Genomic DNA, 14496 nt, shown 5'->3' with positions numbered 1-14496 from the left:
GAATAAATCAGATTCTTCACATTTATAAGTACAGCTAAGCTTCATAATAAAATTAGGAAGAAGGCATGTTTAAGAGCAATTACACTTTCAAATTGCTAATGAATAGTCAAATACAGAAGTCATTCCTCAAGACTACACCTATCTCCAATTTGCAGTTAATTACACTACAACTGTTATATTTATGTTAAAAATTTGTGGGATTTTATTACTGAAACATTTTCAAAGGAGCAACAGGAGCAATTTCTCTGTTAGAGCTAATACAAATCTTTTAAGGTTTCCTTAACTATGAACTTGAAATGATACATTTATTTTTAAAAATTTTTAGAATGTTCTTTGATCTGATTGTATTATCAGTGCAATGTCAGAAATTATCCTGATGAGCCCACTAGTCTCTCAGAATGTTGTGTTTCTAAAACATAAGCGTATTTCAGATATGGTTTTTAATGCAGGCTTCTTTAGCTGCCATTAAATTAACTATTTAACATTTTGCATATTGGCTTCTATTCTGCAGGAGGCATTTTCAAGAAGCATTTTCATTTGTTCAAAAGTAACACTTACATTGTTACTTTTTTGCTCTTTGTTGATGTTGTCAGTATTTTGCTTAAAAAATCCCCCATGAGTTTACTTGGTATTTACATACCATAGTAGTGAATATGAGATCCTACTCATGAGGCCCCCTGAAAAACATGCCTGGTTAGATGTAGATGAAGATGGCTAAATCATCTCATGCAGCAGTTCTAAACTGCTGAAAGTTGGTGTGCTCTGACTGGTGGGAGATGAGACTGAAAGGTAACATTTGGCAAGATAAATAGGTTCTAATAAAAACAGAAATTTGGAAAAGAGCTGTAGGGGAGTTTTTTAATGTGTTTTTAAAATAAAGAACCAAATTGATCAAGAAGACACATTTGTCAAACCTCATTTGGGCCGTGTGGACCTGCCTGTAGATTGAAAGGTGGAAGTAAGATCAATTAGATTAACACCAAAGTCAGTGCATTATTTGAAAATGTGAATTCTTATGATGCACTTAAAACTGCTGATAGAGCTAAGAGTCTTCCCCACAGCTTGTCCCTCTTCTTGGGTTATGGCACTGCTGGAGTTTGGGAACAGTAAATTCTTGTCAGAAGTGAATTCTGCTGCAGTTAAATGCAGTTGTATGAGTGGATATATTCCATTTGAATTAAATTTCATGCCTATCCAGGTTTGGATATTTTTCAACTTGGTATTACTAAACTTATCTTTTTCCACTAAATTGCAAGAAAGTTATCCTTCCATAAAATTACACTGAGAAGTATGGTATTCCAGTTAGGAAAGTACAGAAATATTCTTTGATAATTCAATTTCTTTGTGATGACAGAATGACACAGGAACAGAGTGGATCACAAAGTCTTGAAGAAACATTTTTTGCAAATTTTTTTCCCTATTTTTTTCTTATTGGGTTCATCGAATCTTCTAGAAGTCGTAAGTTATACTCCAAACCAATTCCAGACAAATCTGCATCTGCTGACCTCTGTGGATGGCCAGAGGCTGGGATGGTTGCCTCAGTTCATGCACACCTAACTGTTCATTTCCTCTAAAATGTGGAGCATTTTGTCCAGACTGCCTCCTCTGATCCACTGGGAACAAAGTGATAATGTGTGTGAGTTTCACATGTTGGGGGCACGATGTGCCTCTTCTTCTTTGCTGTCTTGCAAAGGGTACTGCTTTGGCTCTTGTATAATCTTCCCTGATCTTCTTTTTAACACCTCGTCCACAGCTCAGCCAGATGGGAGATGTTTGGCAGCTGGAGGACCCAGATGCCAAATTCTGGAATACAGCTTTCCTGCATTGGCACATGGGCTCATGGCTGGCTTCTTGGCTTGCACCTCAGCCAACTTCTTGGCTACTGTCTTGCTGGCAGCTGTGGCACTGCCTCTGGGGCTATGTTCAGGTCAAGCTGCTTGGAGTTGGATGGCTTTCCTGATCTGAATTGCTCTGCTGGACACCATTTTCACCTTAGTTTGCTTTGACTCTCCACTGCTCAAAGACGAACATTTGCAGTGTTCTGTTGTATTGCTGACATTTGTAAGACTAATTCAAAGCAGTCCTTCTCATTTGTCATGAGTTCAAAGAGAAAATAAGCATTGCAGTGCAGAGTACACTGCTTTACTTGTTAGCATTCCCATTAGTTAGTAAGAATGTTTAGGCCGAAGTCTCTACTCACAATTCATCTCCAGGACCAGATTGTTAACTGGAGAGCATAGGCTTTAAAGGATTTATTTCTTGTGGCTAAACTTTGATTGCTTTCACCTGAAAGTGAATCTAGCATCTCTCAAACAGAAAAAAACCCGACACATTTGCAGAGGTAGTCTGGATCATTTTTAAAGAACAGGATAAAGAATAATGATGATGATGATAATAGATTGGAAGTTACTGGTAATAATTAAGAACACTGCCAGCAGAAAATGCTTGATATTCTCTTTGCCAGATTTGGAATATCCTCATTTCACATTTTAGTTTTACTTCAGGTTTTTTATTGGGCTTTTTTTGTTAGTTTGTTGTTGGGTTTTTTTGTGGTTTTTTTCATAATTGAGGTAATGAAAAATTAATGCATCTAGGATAGGCAAAGTATTTGAAGCAATTCCCTAATCTACATATTTTCCTTCATGCAGCTCAGTGGATAAACATTACTTTAAACTGCAAAATCTGGAGGTCACTTAATACTCTGTATACTTACAGTAGAGTTCAGATTAGTCATACCTGCTATGAAATTGTCATTCCCTCCCGCAGCTAGAGTGGGACTATGTTGTGCTACACTAGAGGCACTCATACTTCTGTTACACTCTCAGAAAACTTTTTTAATGCTTGAGTGAGTAGTACTTGTGCTTCCCTGTGAAATGAAACTTCTACCTGTATATTAAGGTTAAGCTTTGCAGGTTGAGCTGACCTCTGAGGAAAAGCACTTGAATTCCTCATTATAGTTGCTTGAGGGAATTGCATGTCCCAGGAACAACCGAAAAGGAGCCCTTACTCATCTAGTTTAGGTGTATACTTTGGAGGCCTAGGGAATGTAAGTGTTTCTCTGGAAATAGAGCCCAGTTACATCAGATCAGTCATTATGGACAGGACCAGGACTGTGTAGGCTCCGTTTTCTGAAGCAACATCGGGCCAGAAACAGCTGTGGATACTGAAACAGACCTTTCACTGTTCCTCTCTAGATGCTTAGTGTCCAGATTTTCAGTATGGAGCCAGGATCCCCCTTTTCTGCCCAACCTTTTAGCCTTGTGGGTCTTTTATTCCTGGTTATAGAGTAGCCTTACTTCCATGGACACTTAGGTAGAAGATCTGGCATCTGTATTATTCCTGGGATGGTGCTCTTTCTTTGGGTGAATTCCCTGACTTCAGGGCTATAGTACAGCACCTTGCCAGTGCCACCACCATCAGCACTCTGCCTGCCTCTTGGGGCTTCTTCACACGACACAGGCTAAGTTCAGGACAGGGCTCTGCCTGTAGGTGGAAAATGGGCAGCGGCCAGAAGGAGTGGACATGTGCCTAGTGGTTGGTACCCAGAGAAGCTCCATCCTAATAGTGAAGGATCTCATGGGTTTGGGGAGGCGGTGTAGGACTCTTCATGGGACAGTGGATAGGGATGGGGTCATGGACCTAGGCAGGCTTTTTGGTATCTGCCTCCCAACTCAGGGTTTCAGCATGCCCATTCTCACACTTCACCTCTTTCCAAACTGTATTTTCTTCTTTGAAATTAGCAAGGTTTCAGTGCTGTTTAATGTAGTGGAATTAAACGTATTATTCCATTACCTAGACTATTCCTTTTGCCTCTTTACCTGTTTCTGCCCTTTATTCAACTGAGCCACAACTTTTTCCCCATCAAAGCAATTCTTGTCACTTTCTGTGTCCTACAGGCTTTGGAAATCATAATCATGTATAAGGCTGAGCTTATTTTCTTTTTCCTTTTTTTTTTTAAGTGCCTAGGATTGTTATCCCTTTTGTGTTGTAGTCAAACAGAGAAACAATGTATGCTGTTTAAAAGGGAAAGCAAGCAACTACAAAGATGTTTTTCCATTCTCTTTTACCTCCACAACATTCTGTAACCCAGTTACTGTAATTGCTCTAAAACTTTTTTTAAACATGCATACTGTCAAGAGATTGCAGTAAAACAAGTGTTTCTCATACGGCCAGTGAGACTGTAAGGGATAAAAAAAGATGACAAAGCAAACAGAAAATCCCATGTTTTGTTTATCTTTTTTTTTTTTTTTGCCTAACGGCAGATTCTTGGAGAAGGGATCTGTTTACTTCAGTGGAAGACTAGCTTAGGGTTTGCTGATTCCCAAGGCAAAAAGAAGGCATAGTTTCCAATTTGCAAGCTATTCATTGTGTGTGATGAACTGAAGTCATTTGTGGATTTGTATGTTGCGTTTTGACGTGATTAAATGTCTTAAGTCTATTGATTTCATGCTGGGGATTAATGATGCTGAATGAAAGAGCATCAAGGAATAAAACGTGTTTACATGCTCGATTAAAATACCTTAAAAAAGCGCCAGAGTACCTATTGTTGGATCAGAATGCGATAACAGGAGCAGAGGACCAATCACACATCCTGCATTGACAGGAAAATGCATTAACTTCCTTAGGCATAGAAAGAAGAAAAGCAAAGATTTGATAAGGATTGACTGCACCTTTCTGAATGCTTACCGCTCGTGTTTGACTTGGTTTTTTTGGAAGAGGGGATTAAAGAGGTTTCATTATCAGTTACCACAGATCTGTTTTACTGAATCAATCAAAGCATGATGCTTAGCTGCTTGGGATTAATGAGACGAGCTTTTAACTGGAGAACTTGTTGGTAACAGCAATGTTAATAAAGGACAAGGCCTAATGATACTCAGTGCAGCTGTGGACATGAGATACAGTAAAGATGGTGTTTGCTGCTTTGAATTTGCATAATACCTTTAGATCTGTTTGCTTTAGCATGTTAGCTCAAAAACATATCATTATCTTAAAATGTTCATGGTGCTAATTGGTTTGTATCTGCTCTCTGCAAGTGTTCCTAATGGCTGTCTAGATTTGTGGGTTGTACCTGGAATTGCAGTTATTGTCACGTTCTGTTTATCAAGATACTAGTAGATAGAGATGAAAAAGACCTGTTTGCTTGTTAAATCCACCCTGTTGCAAGCACAATATAGGCTTTTCCCATAGTATTAAACTGTTAGCAGCCCCTGTGTCAGCCAGAATGCCAGGCAGAGAATTTATTTGTGGTGTATCTGGGGAGAAGGATGCCTTAATGATCAGGTTAGCATGTGAAATACTTGATGCACGTGAAATACTCCCTACTGAGCTAGGGAGAAGTTTAAATGTGCAATTTAATGCAGCTGAGTAAATGTCTGACAAGACCAACTCAAGCATCCATTCGCTCTTTCTCTCCTGATGCTCTGATCTGAATTAGCATATGTAAGATAAATTCAGCATCAGTCTGATACACCCTACAATTCATTTGTCTCACAACAGGGTTGAATGATTATCCTGGGTTTGAGGCAGAAGAGGGGGGTTGACAACATGCAGTTATTTTTTTTTTTTCTCTCATTCCTATTGCTTAGTACAAGACCTGAAGCCCTTGGTTACAGAATAAAGTGCCTGAGCAGTAACCAAGCTTGTGCAAACCCAAGAGAAGAGTAATGACTGTTCCTCACAAGCTTCCTGCCTCAGTGCAGGTGCAGGAATCAGGAGGGCCTGAATAATTCATAAGGTGCAAATTAGCCCCAGCTTGCTCCCACTGCTTGAATTTTGCTTCTGCTTACCTACCTAGTTGCTGGAAAGAAAAGAATAAAGAATGCTTGGGAAACCAGGGAGAGAAAGGCAAAGAGTGTTACAGTTTAAAGGCCAGAGTCACAGAGGCTGCTGAATGCTGGGTGTGTTTGAAGGCTCGGTGCTTGTTGAGGAATTGGACTCTACATTGATTATTCATAGAGTGTTTTCTCAGGAAGAAGGACTCTCTGGGGACCCATTCCATTGCTCTTGGAGAGGAAATAAACTTCCTTTTAAGAATTAGGTTTTTCCTGCTTTTATTGTTACGGTTTCTAAAAATTATTGGGTTAAAAAAATGTTAGAAGTTCATTTTTAAAGCCTGTTAGGGTACTGGAGAGAGTAAAAATATATGGTGTCACTCAGCTCGAGGGTTCATAGACATTTGCTGAGAGATCTAGGATGTTAGGATGGTTACTGCTCTGAGTAAATACGAATTTCAAGGGCTCATATGAAACTAGTTAGGTATGGAAATGCAATGTGCAATTGCACATTGCATTTCTTTACAATTTCTTTATAATTTTAAAGGCAGCATTGCTCTGTTTTAAATAGTTAGTGCTGGTTACCTTTTCTGTTGGATTACTTACCTGCTTTTTCTGCCCCGAAGACCAAAATGAGAGGCGAGTAATGTTTAATCTTTCTGCTACACAACACTGCATCTCACCCAAACATCAAGTAAAAGGTTTTGCTGAGCACTGTTGTGGAAGAAGGGAATTCCTTACACAGCTCTTGGAACAGCTTGTGTGTTACTGTGCAGTACAGAGAGGAGCTGGCCTGAAAAAGGCAGGTTGTTTCTGCTGTGTACCTGAATATCCCTTTGACATCTCTCATTTGGGAGATGGAAACATCTGACAACTCCAGCAGGAGCAGGAACAAGGTGGCTAGTTTTCCCTGTTGGCAGGTGTTCAGATGGAGAAAAATTCTCCTAATGTTTTTGCTGTGCTGAATATGAAAAGAGAACTACAGCAGGAAAAAAGCTTCCTTTTAGTGGTTTTGGAGGTTTTTATTTGTTTTGGGGTTTTTCTGCAACATTTACCGCCCTTCTTTATCTATCCCCTCTGCCCCACCCCCTCTTGGCTCTCACGTGCAGCAGCTAGATCACGTTGCCATCATCTGTTTTTGTATTTCCCTCATTTGGGTTGCTGGAATAGGAGCTGGCTTTCATTTCTAGCTGATTCTGTCATTTCCGCTAGGCCCCAGCTTGGGAAAGTGCCAAGACCAACAGGTGATCCTTGTAGCTGCAAAGCAGCAGGAAGAAGGCTGTGCATGGAGGAGACGGTGCACCAGAGGGGCTGCCTGGCTCTGCTCCATCTTGCTGTATAATTAATGCCCCCCTCCCCAACCCCTCATACTGAGCAGAAAATCTGTGCAGAACAGATCAGCTGTAGGGAAAATGGTAATAAAGAGTCCTGGAAGAATATAGGCTGTGTAAGTGCAAAAATGTGCTCCCTCTTGGGGAGAAACTGTGGCTGGTCCTTTGTAAGGAGCAGGGACAAAATTGTATTAGCTTCTGTAAAGTAATATGCACTCCATCGACCAGTGCAAGAAAGTCAGCATTTCAATAAAATTCAGTGTTATGCTCACAGGACTTCTTATATGTATAGGAAGTAGTTTAGAATGAGGTGATCATTTAATTAAGCTTTTCTCTACAAGGAGTAGCTTGCAAAGTCACATGGAAGTTATTTGGGCTGAGAGTTAACTCTGGTTGGGATGGTCTACCTCCAGCTGTAGGGCTGGGGGCACCTGGAGCAGGAGCTATACAAGCTCTGCATTCTCTGGATAGCACTGATGACTGTGCAGAGCTTCACAACGGTGATTTTTAGAACATGTGAAAAAATTCCAGGAACCCTCAGGATGGCGTGAAAGAGCTGTTTCTTTCAGAAGAAACTCCTAAAGAACATTTTTTTTTTTCCTATGAAAACAGAGTTATATTTAGTAGGTGACAGTGGCTTAGCAAAACCAGTTTTAAATCATACCTCCAAGGCTTAGGTTAACCCCTTGGCATATACCATGATGTGAGATAATGTATCCCTGAAAACTGTAACTGCATGTTTGTATTTGTCAGGCAGGCTGATGTTTTGAGATAGACACGTGTTAGCTTTAATGCTTTGAAACATAGATGGTATCTCAAATTCTTTCTGGTCGGTAAATATGGAAGCCACATTGTTTCTTTCACCTGTGGACTCACTGCTAGTAGTTTGAGAGCTGAAGGTTTCATGTAGACAAGGTTTAAGTTTTCTGTGTGCACTTCCGTAGGGAGCTGGGCTCTCTCAGTGCACCACAGCACATTCCCAGAGCCAGGGGAAGCTGTGGGGAGCAGGGAGCTGGGAAGCCTGGATCAGTTCCACCGGTGAAACCAAAGTGCTGCAGCAGATCTGCACAGCAAATGCATCACCTTGACTGGCTGTTCCTGCTGTACACAAACCAGAACACAAACAGCAGTGAGATCAAACTGTTATGAAACATCAACATATTTAGTAATGCTTCTAGCAGCTATCTGTCTGCAGTCCTTTTGACTAAGCCAGCAGTGTTTTTTCTTTGTGGTGTTCCGCAGTTTGTCAGCCATCTGATGGGGGAGGAGGTGGGGGATACATTGCATCTCAGGGATGTGTTGCGTGTGTGCAAACCTAAGGGTGCTGCAAGACCTGAACTGGCAGCAGATTGTTCATGAATACACTCTTCCCTTGGGCATGTCTCCCCTTGCTAAAGGGTGCACCATTGAAATCGTGCAATGGACACTGGCATCTCAATATTTTTCCCCCTTCTGTCCCTTCCTTTCTCCATGCTGGTTTGCTACTTTTGCCCCCTACTAAAACCTCTGGTATAAGAGACTATTAGCAGAGGGTGAGGTGTTTCTGTCAGCATGTTGTGAATTTTTCTCTTCTCTCCTCTGTGTCGTAATTCCTGCATTTGCAGTGGGTCCTGGGCAAACCTGAATAGTCCTTCTGGCAGCCTCCATTGTTACTTGCTTCCCCTTGGGTTGCAGGACTGGGGGGTGTGATTTCTTTCTAAGATACTTCCCCGTGACTCTAGTGACCTCTAAAAAGCTCCATGTGCATGGCAGGATGTCATGGAACCAGAAGCTTTTATCTGTGGGGTGATGAGGGATTCTGGTGACTGTTCCATCAGGAAGCAGCAATACCAGTTGGAGAGGCTGGAGAGTAGTGAGCAGGGATACTTCCCACCTGCATTTGGCTACAGTACAGCCTGGTCTGGGCAAAAGCCCTCCAAAGAGTACTGCAGGCAGGAGAAAAGCATCTTTGGGCAGCCTCTGAAAAGTCAAGTTTTCCAGTGCCTTTGGCAGGCAGCCTGAAGCAGATCCATTCCTTATGCCAGCCCCGTGGAGCGCTACCCCTTGTGGTTCTCCCTCCCGCTGCACTACATACCTTACTATTATTAATATTCTGGAGGCGCCAGCAGCATGCTTTGTTCTGGATGGAATGTGGTTGCCCAGAGTGCAGGGAACTGTGTGGCCATTGTTTTAGTATTGGTATTGGTAGATCGATTTGATAATGAGCGCTGTAGTTTTTCCTGGTCAGTTTTTTAAATTCACCTTCCTCTATTCTGCCTCTTCCCTGGGCTATCCCCAGTGCACTCAGCACGTGAAGGATGCTGTGATCCCTCTGGCAGAAGAGAGGGAAGAGCTCTTGGGACACCAAGATGCATAGTAGGGACAGGCTCACACAGCACCATAGCACTTCAGTGGGAATGGACTACACATTTGGCTACACTTAGTGGTCTGCAGGGTCCCTATGAGTGCAGAGCCCCTCAGTGTGGGTCATTGGTGCTCTATGCAGTGTGTAGGGGAAAGAGCTGCTCTTTCGCCTACTGCCTCTTGGCCCAGAGTCACTAACTCTATTGTGCCATCACTGTAAAATCAGTGAAAGTTCCAAAATCTGTGGCTGCTGCTGCTGAATCCTTCATAGGCATATTTACTTTGGAACTGCAAGACTTCTAAATGTATCTGCTTTTAGCCTGCAACACCTTCAAAGACAAAAAGATAAAGATTAGCGTGCAAGCAAACACTTCCAGAAAAAATCAGTGGATTTGGAAAGCACGCTAGCAAAATGTCCTGTCACAGGGATTCCTGTGAACTCAGTGTGGAGTAAGAAGAGGCAGCATGCACTGAACCTCATGTCCCCCAGATGAGTAACTGTTTAATGTTATTCCTGTAACCTGTATACTTCCTCCTGTTACACCACCTCCTCCTGTTTTTCCGTCCTGTGTAGTTCTACTGTTTCAGTGAGTATTAGCCCTTTGTAGCACATAGTTTGTCTTTTTAACTACTTTGTGAAGTACCTAATGCTCTTTTGGGTGCCACATAAGTGATAATAATAATAATAATTTTCCGGGTATACTATACCAAGTTGTGTTGTTTTTTGCTCAGACACCAAGTAGGGGGGAGACTGCTGAATGCTGATAACTCAGCTGTAAGGTAAGCCTCTAACACAGGAAGGGAAATGCTCTGGTTTATTTATGAGTACACTCAGAAGCAATGTCTGCCTTCCAGTATACCCCTGCTTTTTAGGATAGCATGTTTTACTTGGATGCAGTATTGCCAGAGGTCAGTAAGAATCAGGGCTAAATTGCTTACGACACAAAGGTAGTAAAACACTCTCATTACACTCCAGTCCTCATTTTCATTGTTAATTCAGTGTTGCTCAACTTTTCACTGGTTTCTCCCTTACAAATGTGGCAGTGAGACAGCCAGGCTGAGCCATCTGCTGCTGGTGCTTGAGAGGTGCAGAGGCACCACAAAGAAAATTGATTGACTGCACTTGACTGTATTAGGGAGAGACCTTATTTGAACCGGCAGTAACTGGAGGGAAGTGTGAACTGGCTTTAATTCTCAAGCAGACCTCTGAATATTAAGGATGTACACAGCAGTTGGAAGGATACGTTGAGAGTCCAGTCATGTTCGAGATCACATCCCCTTGGCTTTCTCATTGTTGCTGTGGTTGTTCACAGCTGAGGGGAATTCTCTAGCTTTTGGATTTAATGTTAAATATGTAATTGGGTGGAAAATTAATGTAAACTTAAAATAATTTGGTTTCTCAGTCATTATGCTCCTTAGTGGTAAATTATTAAGCTTTGTGTCTCTGGTGTCTCCCAAAAGCCCTGCCATTACCGATCGTCTGACCGTCCTTATTAGCTTATATTTTTTCTCTAAAAGCAAGGCCTCATGTACAGTGTAATTATCCAGCAGTGCTGATTAATGGCATAATTCCCTTTTTCTGTGAAAGTGCTGTGTAAATTATTTTCATTTCATAAAAATTACTTGTCAGGCAATTTTGTGGAGGGTTTTTTGATTTTTTTTTTCTTTTTTTTAGGTTTTAATCCACCCTCTCTATCACTGTGTCATGGTAATGTCATTAAACATTGTTGTGTCTGAGCCTGGTATGAGCACTAAACACTACAATGATTTCAATGGAGAAAATGAAAATAGTTTTCATGCTATTGTTACTTCTACCACCAGACCTGATGAACAAAGTAGCTTAGATACCCTGTTCTGAGAACAGGAGTGATTTTGGAGGTACTTGTCCCAACAGTAAGGTCAAGGAGACTTGCTCTCTTGAGCCAGCTGTTGAAATCTCTGCCACTTCTCAACTTTTCAGATTTCCTGTTGCCAGTTAAAAGTATGTTTTCAGGAACCTCAGCAGCCTACATGTCTTTTTTTTTGCCACTGTCACTTCCCCTTTTGCCTTGGCAGTTTCTCCTAACCTTTCCTCTGGCCTCTCTCAGTGAGACTGAGAAGCCCATTTGCCACTTTCCCGTGCCCTGAGATATTTCTTCATGCTCCCTACACCTGTTTCCTGGGCTAGATGACACTGAGAAGATTCCTGGCATGTCCTTCTTGGCCTGTGAAATGTGCTTGAATAGGAAGTGGTACGATGCTCATCAGCTTGTCATCTGGGTTGGACAGGAACAAAACAATGGACAGTGTACAGTGAACAGCCCTGCCTTGCATAAAATGACAGCCTGGTATTGCAAGGTGAACCTTCTCCTTTCTGATGAGCGTGTTTCCTTTGGTCTGCTGTTTTTAAAGCTGTCATTTAAAGCTGCCATGTATTTTGGAAGCACTCAAGTACTGTGACGGTCCACCTAGTCCTGTTGGTATAAGAGCTAGCAAACCTACTCCTCTGCTATGGGAGTCCTTCACTAAAGCTGCCATGCAACAGCTGGTTTCAAAAGGGCAAGTTTCTTTGGTATGTGTGTAGAAACACCTGACCAAAGTCTAAAATCCTTCCCACTGAGCTCCAAGTGAACCCAGTAACCTGGCTAGTGTTTACTAAAAGAGCAGAGGAACAAGGCTGTGATAGAGTGAGTCTTCCTCTGGAATACCTGAGTCCCCTCTCTCTATCCATCTTCTACCTTACAGCATTAAAAAAAATCAGTAATTTCTGCTGCTCAGTTTCTGAGGTTACTACTTGACCCTAATGTTTAATATCCATATACGGCCCTGCCCTTTGTGAGCTTGTCTAATCCTCATTTGAGCTCATCTATATTCTTGGCCCCTGCTGTATACAGTGGCAGTGAGCTCTAAGTGTGTGCTGTGTGAAAGAAATAAAGTTCTTCCCTCTGTTCAAGTCCCCAGTTCTTTGAAAAAATAGTGAAGAATCACCTCCTATCATTACATTCTTGGCTGTGCAGAGCTCTACTATCTCCCCTCAGTTATCTGACAGATTTGGCATTCACAGGGTAACATGGTTGTGGGCCAGCTGTCAAAGAGGTGACTGAAATAATTTTCCCGGGAGCCTTTTCTACTCTGCACTCTCTTCTTGAGACCAGATTAATCCTAGATCTGCCATGGTCTGAATCTGTTACTAAAACTAGGATAAATTAAAGAAACATGCTTACTATGAACTTCTCAGTCACTCATAACATTGGGAAAATCACTTCTTCTGGCACAACTGGTTACAAAACATAAAACTGCTGAAATACCAGTCATTTAGTTGCTCTCACCATTTGCTTCTAAAGAGATGGTAGTTTGTTCAATAATCATTTTTAGGTATAGCAAAATTATGCTCATTGCTTGTTCAGCTGCTTGACCTGTTGGCATATTCTTATACAGCTCTTCATTTCTGCAGTGCCAGGACGAACTAGGATTACTGTGCCTATTGGTGTAATTATTTCCAAATAGCTCTTCAGCTTGTATTTCTGGAACTAGTTTGTTGTCTTTCTGCATTATTTTATGTCATTTTGGTTTTTGTTTTTTAATTCCATGCACCTGTGCTTTTATACATACCTTCACTGATGCTGTTTGCTGCTGTGAACTACAGCAGTGAGCAGATGGAGTCAGATGAATCTTTTACAGTTTAAAAAAAGTTTATTTAGTGTGTTTAAAAAGGAAAATGTGTATTTTGCATTACATATTTCCCTGAGTTATAGACTTGCACCCTTGTGTTAAAAATGATCCTGATATATTTTTTCCCTGGCTCTTCCAGTCTCAGTGACCTTAACAACCAGTATTCTTGTTGACACATAGCTTGGCAAATAAAGGCTGAAATAGTGAATGGACTGCCCTCTCTGATGTGTTTCATAACTGTTTTCCATCAGGCATTTGCAATACTGATTTGAAATGTTTAATTACACTCAATGTCATTAGAAACTTATTACATATGTCTGACTTGGAAGTGAGAGAAGTAACCACTTCAGTAAACTTCTCCCCCTTCCCCCAATCCCACAATAACATTGTGACAGGTAATATTTTCTCATTATTAATTTTTTTTTAATAGGGATCATTGTCTTTAAATCTCCCTCTTCAGCTTAGGGTGGCTGTTGAGCATAGATGTTTGCAGGACATTAGGGAACATTGTTCAGAGCAGCATAAACCTGCTATATTTCAGTACACCCCCATACTGCAGAAGGGATTTGCATCAGGATGTGTACTAAACAGTAGCTCTACTTTAGCAGTCCTTTCCTTATAACTGGGGGAGAGAAAAAAAAAAAAAAGGCAGAAATCTGTTGCTTTGCAGTAAGGCTCTGCTTAATTGTAACAGAGTTAGGGCTGTAAACCATGCTAAGTCATAAAGGTCACAGCTTCTGTGAGAAGTTTCTCTATTAATAGTCTATAAGTATTTTGTTTCTGCCAAGCTACTGCTTAGAACCAAATTAGTCCCTCATTACAAGTCTGATACATTAAAGTCAAGAGTGTATCAGCATGCCCTGTGTTGCCTCCAGACACCTTCCACTGTGCCTCACTGCATTTTCATAAACGCACACATATGTAAATATAAGTAGGCAAATGACTTAGCAATTTGTTGAGCAATCAAACAGCTTCTAAACCAAATAAGTCTCCTTTTTTTTTTCATTCAGTTTTCTCTGTTCTTAACAGTATTTTGCAAATCACCACCTTTTTTTTTAATCAGCTGTGTGAAAATAGTTGCCATGATTTCCCAGTGTCACCTGTTGCCTTCAGTGTAACAGCTAAAGATACTGCCATGGATAAATAAATATTTAGGTACTTCTCTTTTATGACTCCTTTGATGAGTAGAGTTCATTCTGCATTTACTGGAGAGAGGTGGACTTTTCCATCCCATTTGAAAACATTTATGTCTAAGATAAAACTGGTGAATTATTCCAAGGATCGTTAGTTTCTCCCTGGGTCTGTTTTTCCTTTGGCCATCAAAGGAGTCTAAGCAAACCACTAAACTAAGTTAGAACAGAAAAAAAGAGGGAGTTTTAAAGAGAACGTAACAAATGGAG

The 14496-nt window shown here is 41.1% G+C and overlaps 1 protein-coding gene across 4 annotated transcripts in view; it reads left to right on the top strand.

Annotated features, from left to right (window-relative positions):
* KLF12 (KLF transcription factor 12) overlaps positions 1-14496 on the top strand; it is a 233269-nt gene that overhangs the window by 171182 nt on the left and 47591 nt on the right. The gene's annotated exons all lie outside the window — the stretch shown is intronic.

Source organism: Haemorhous mexicanus, chromosome 2 (genome assembly GCF_027477595.1).
Source record: "Haemorhous mexicanus isolate bHaeMex1 chromosome 2, bHaeMex1.pri, whole genome shotgun sequence".
In the NCBI taxonomy this organism is placed as follows: Eukaryota; Metazoa; Chordata; class Aves; order Passeriformes; family Fringillidae; genus Haemorhous; species Haemorhous mexicanus.
The sequence above is the reverse complement of the archived record's forward strand: the minus strand, read 5'-3'. Positions and strand labels throughout refer to the sequence as shown.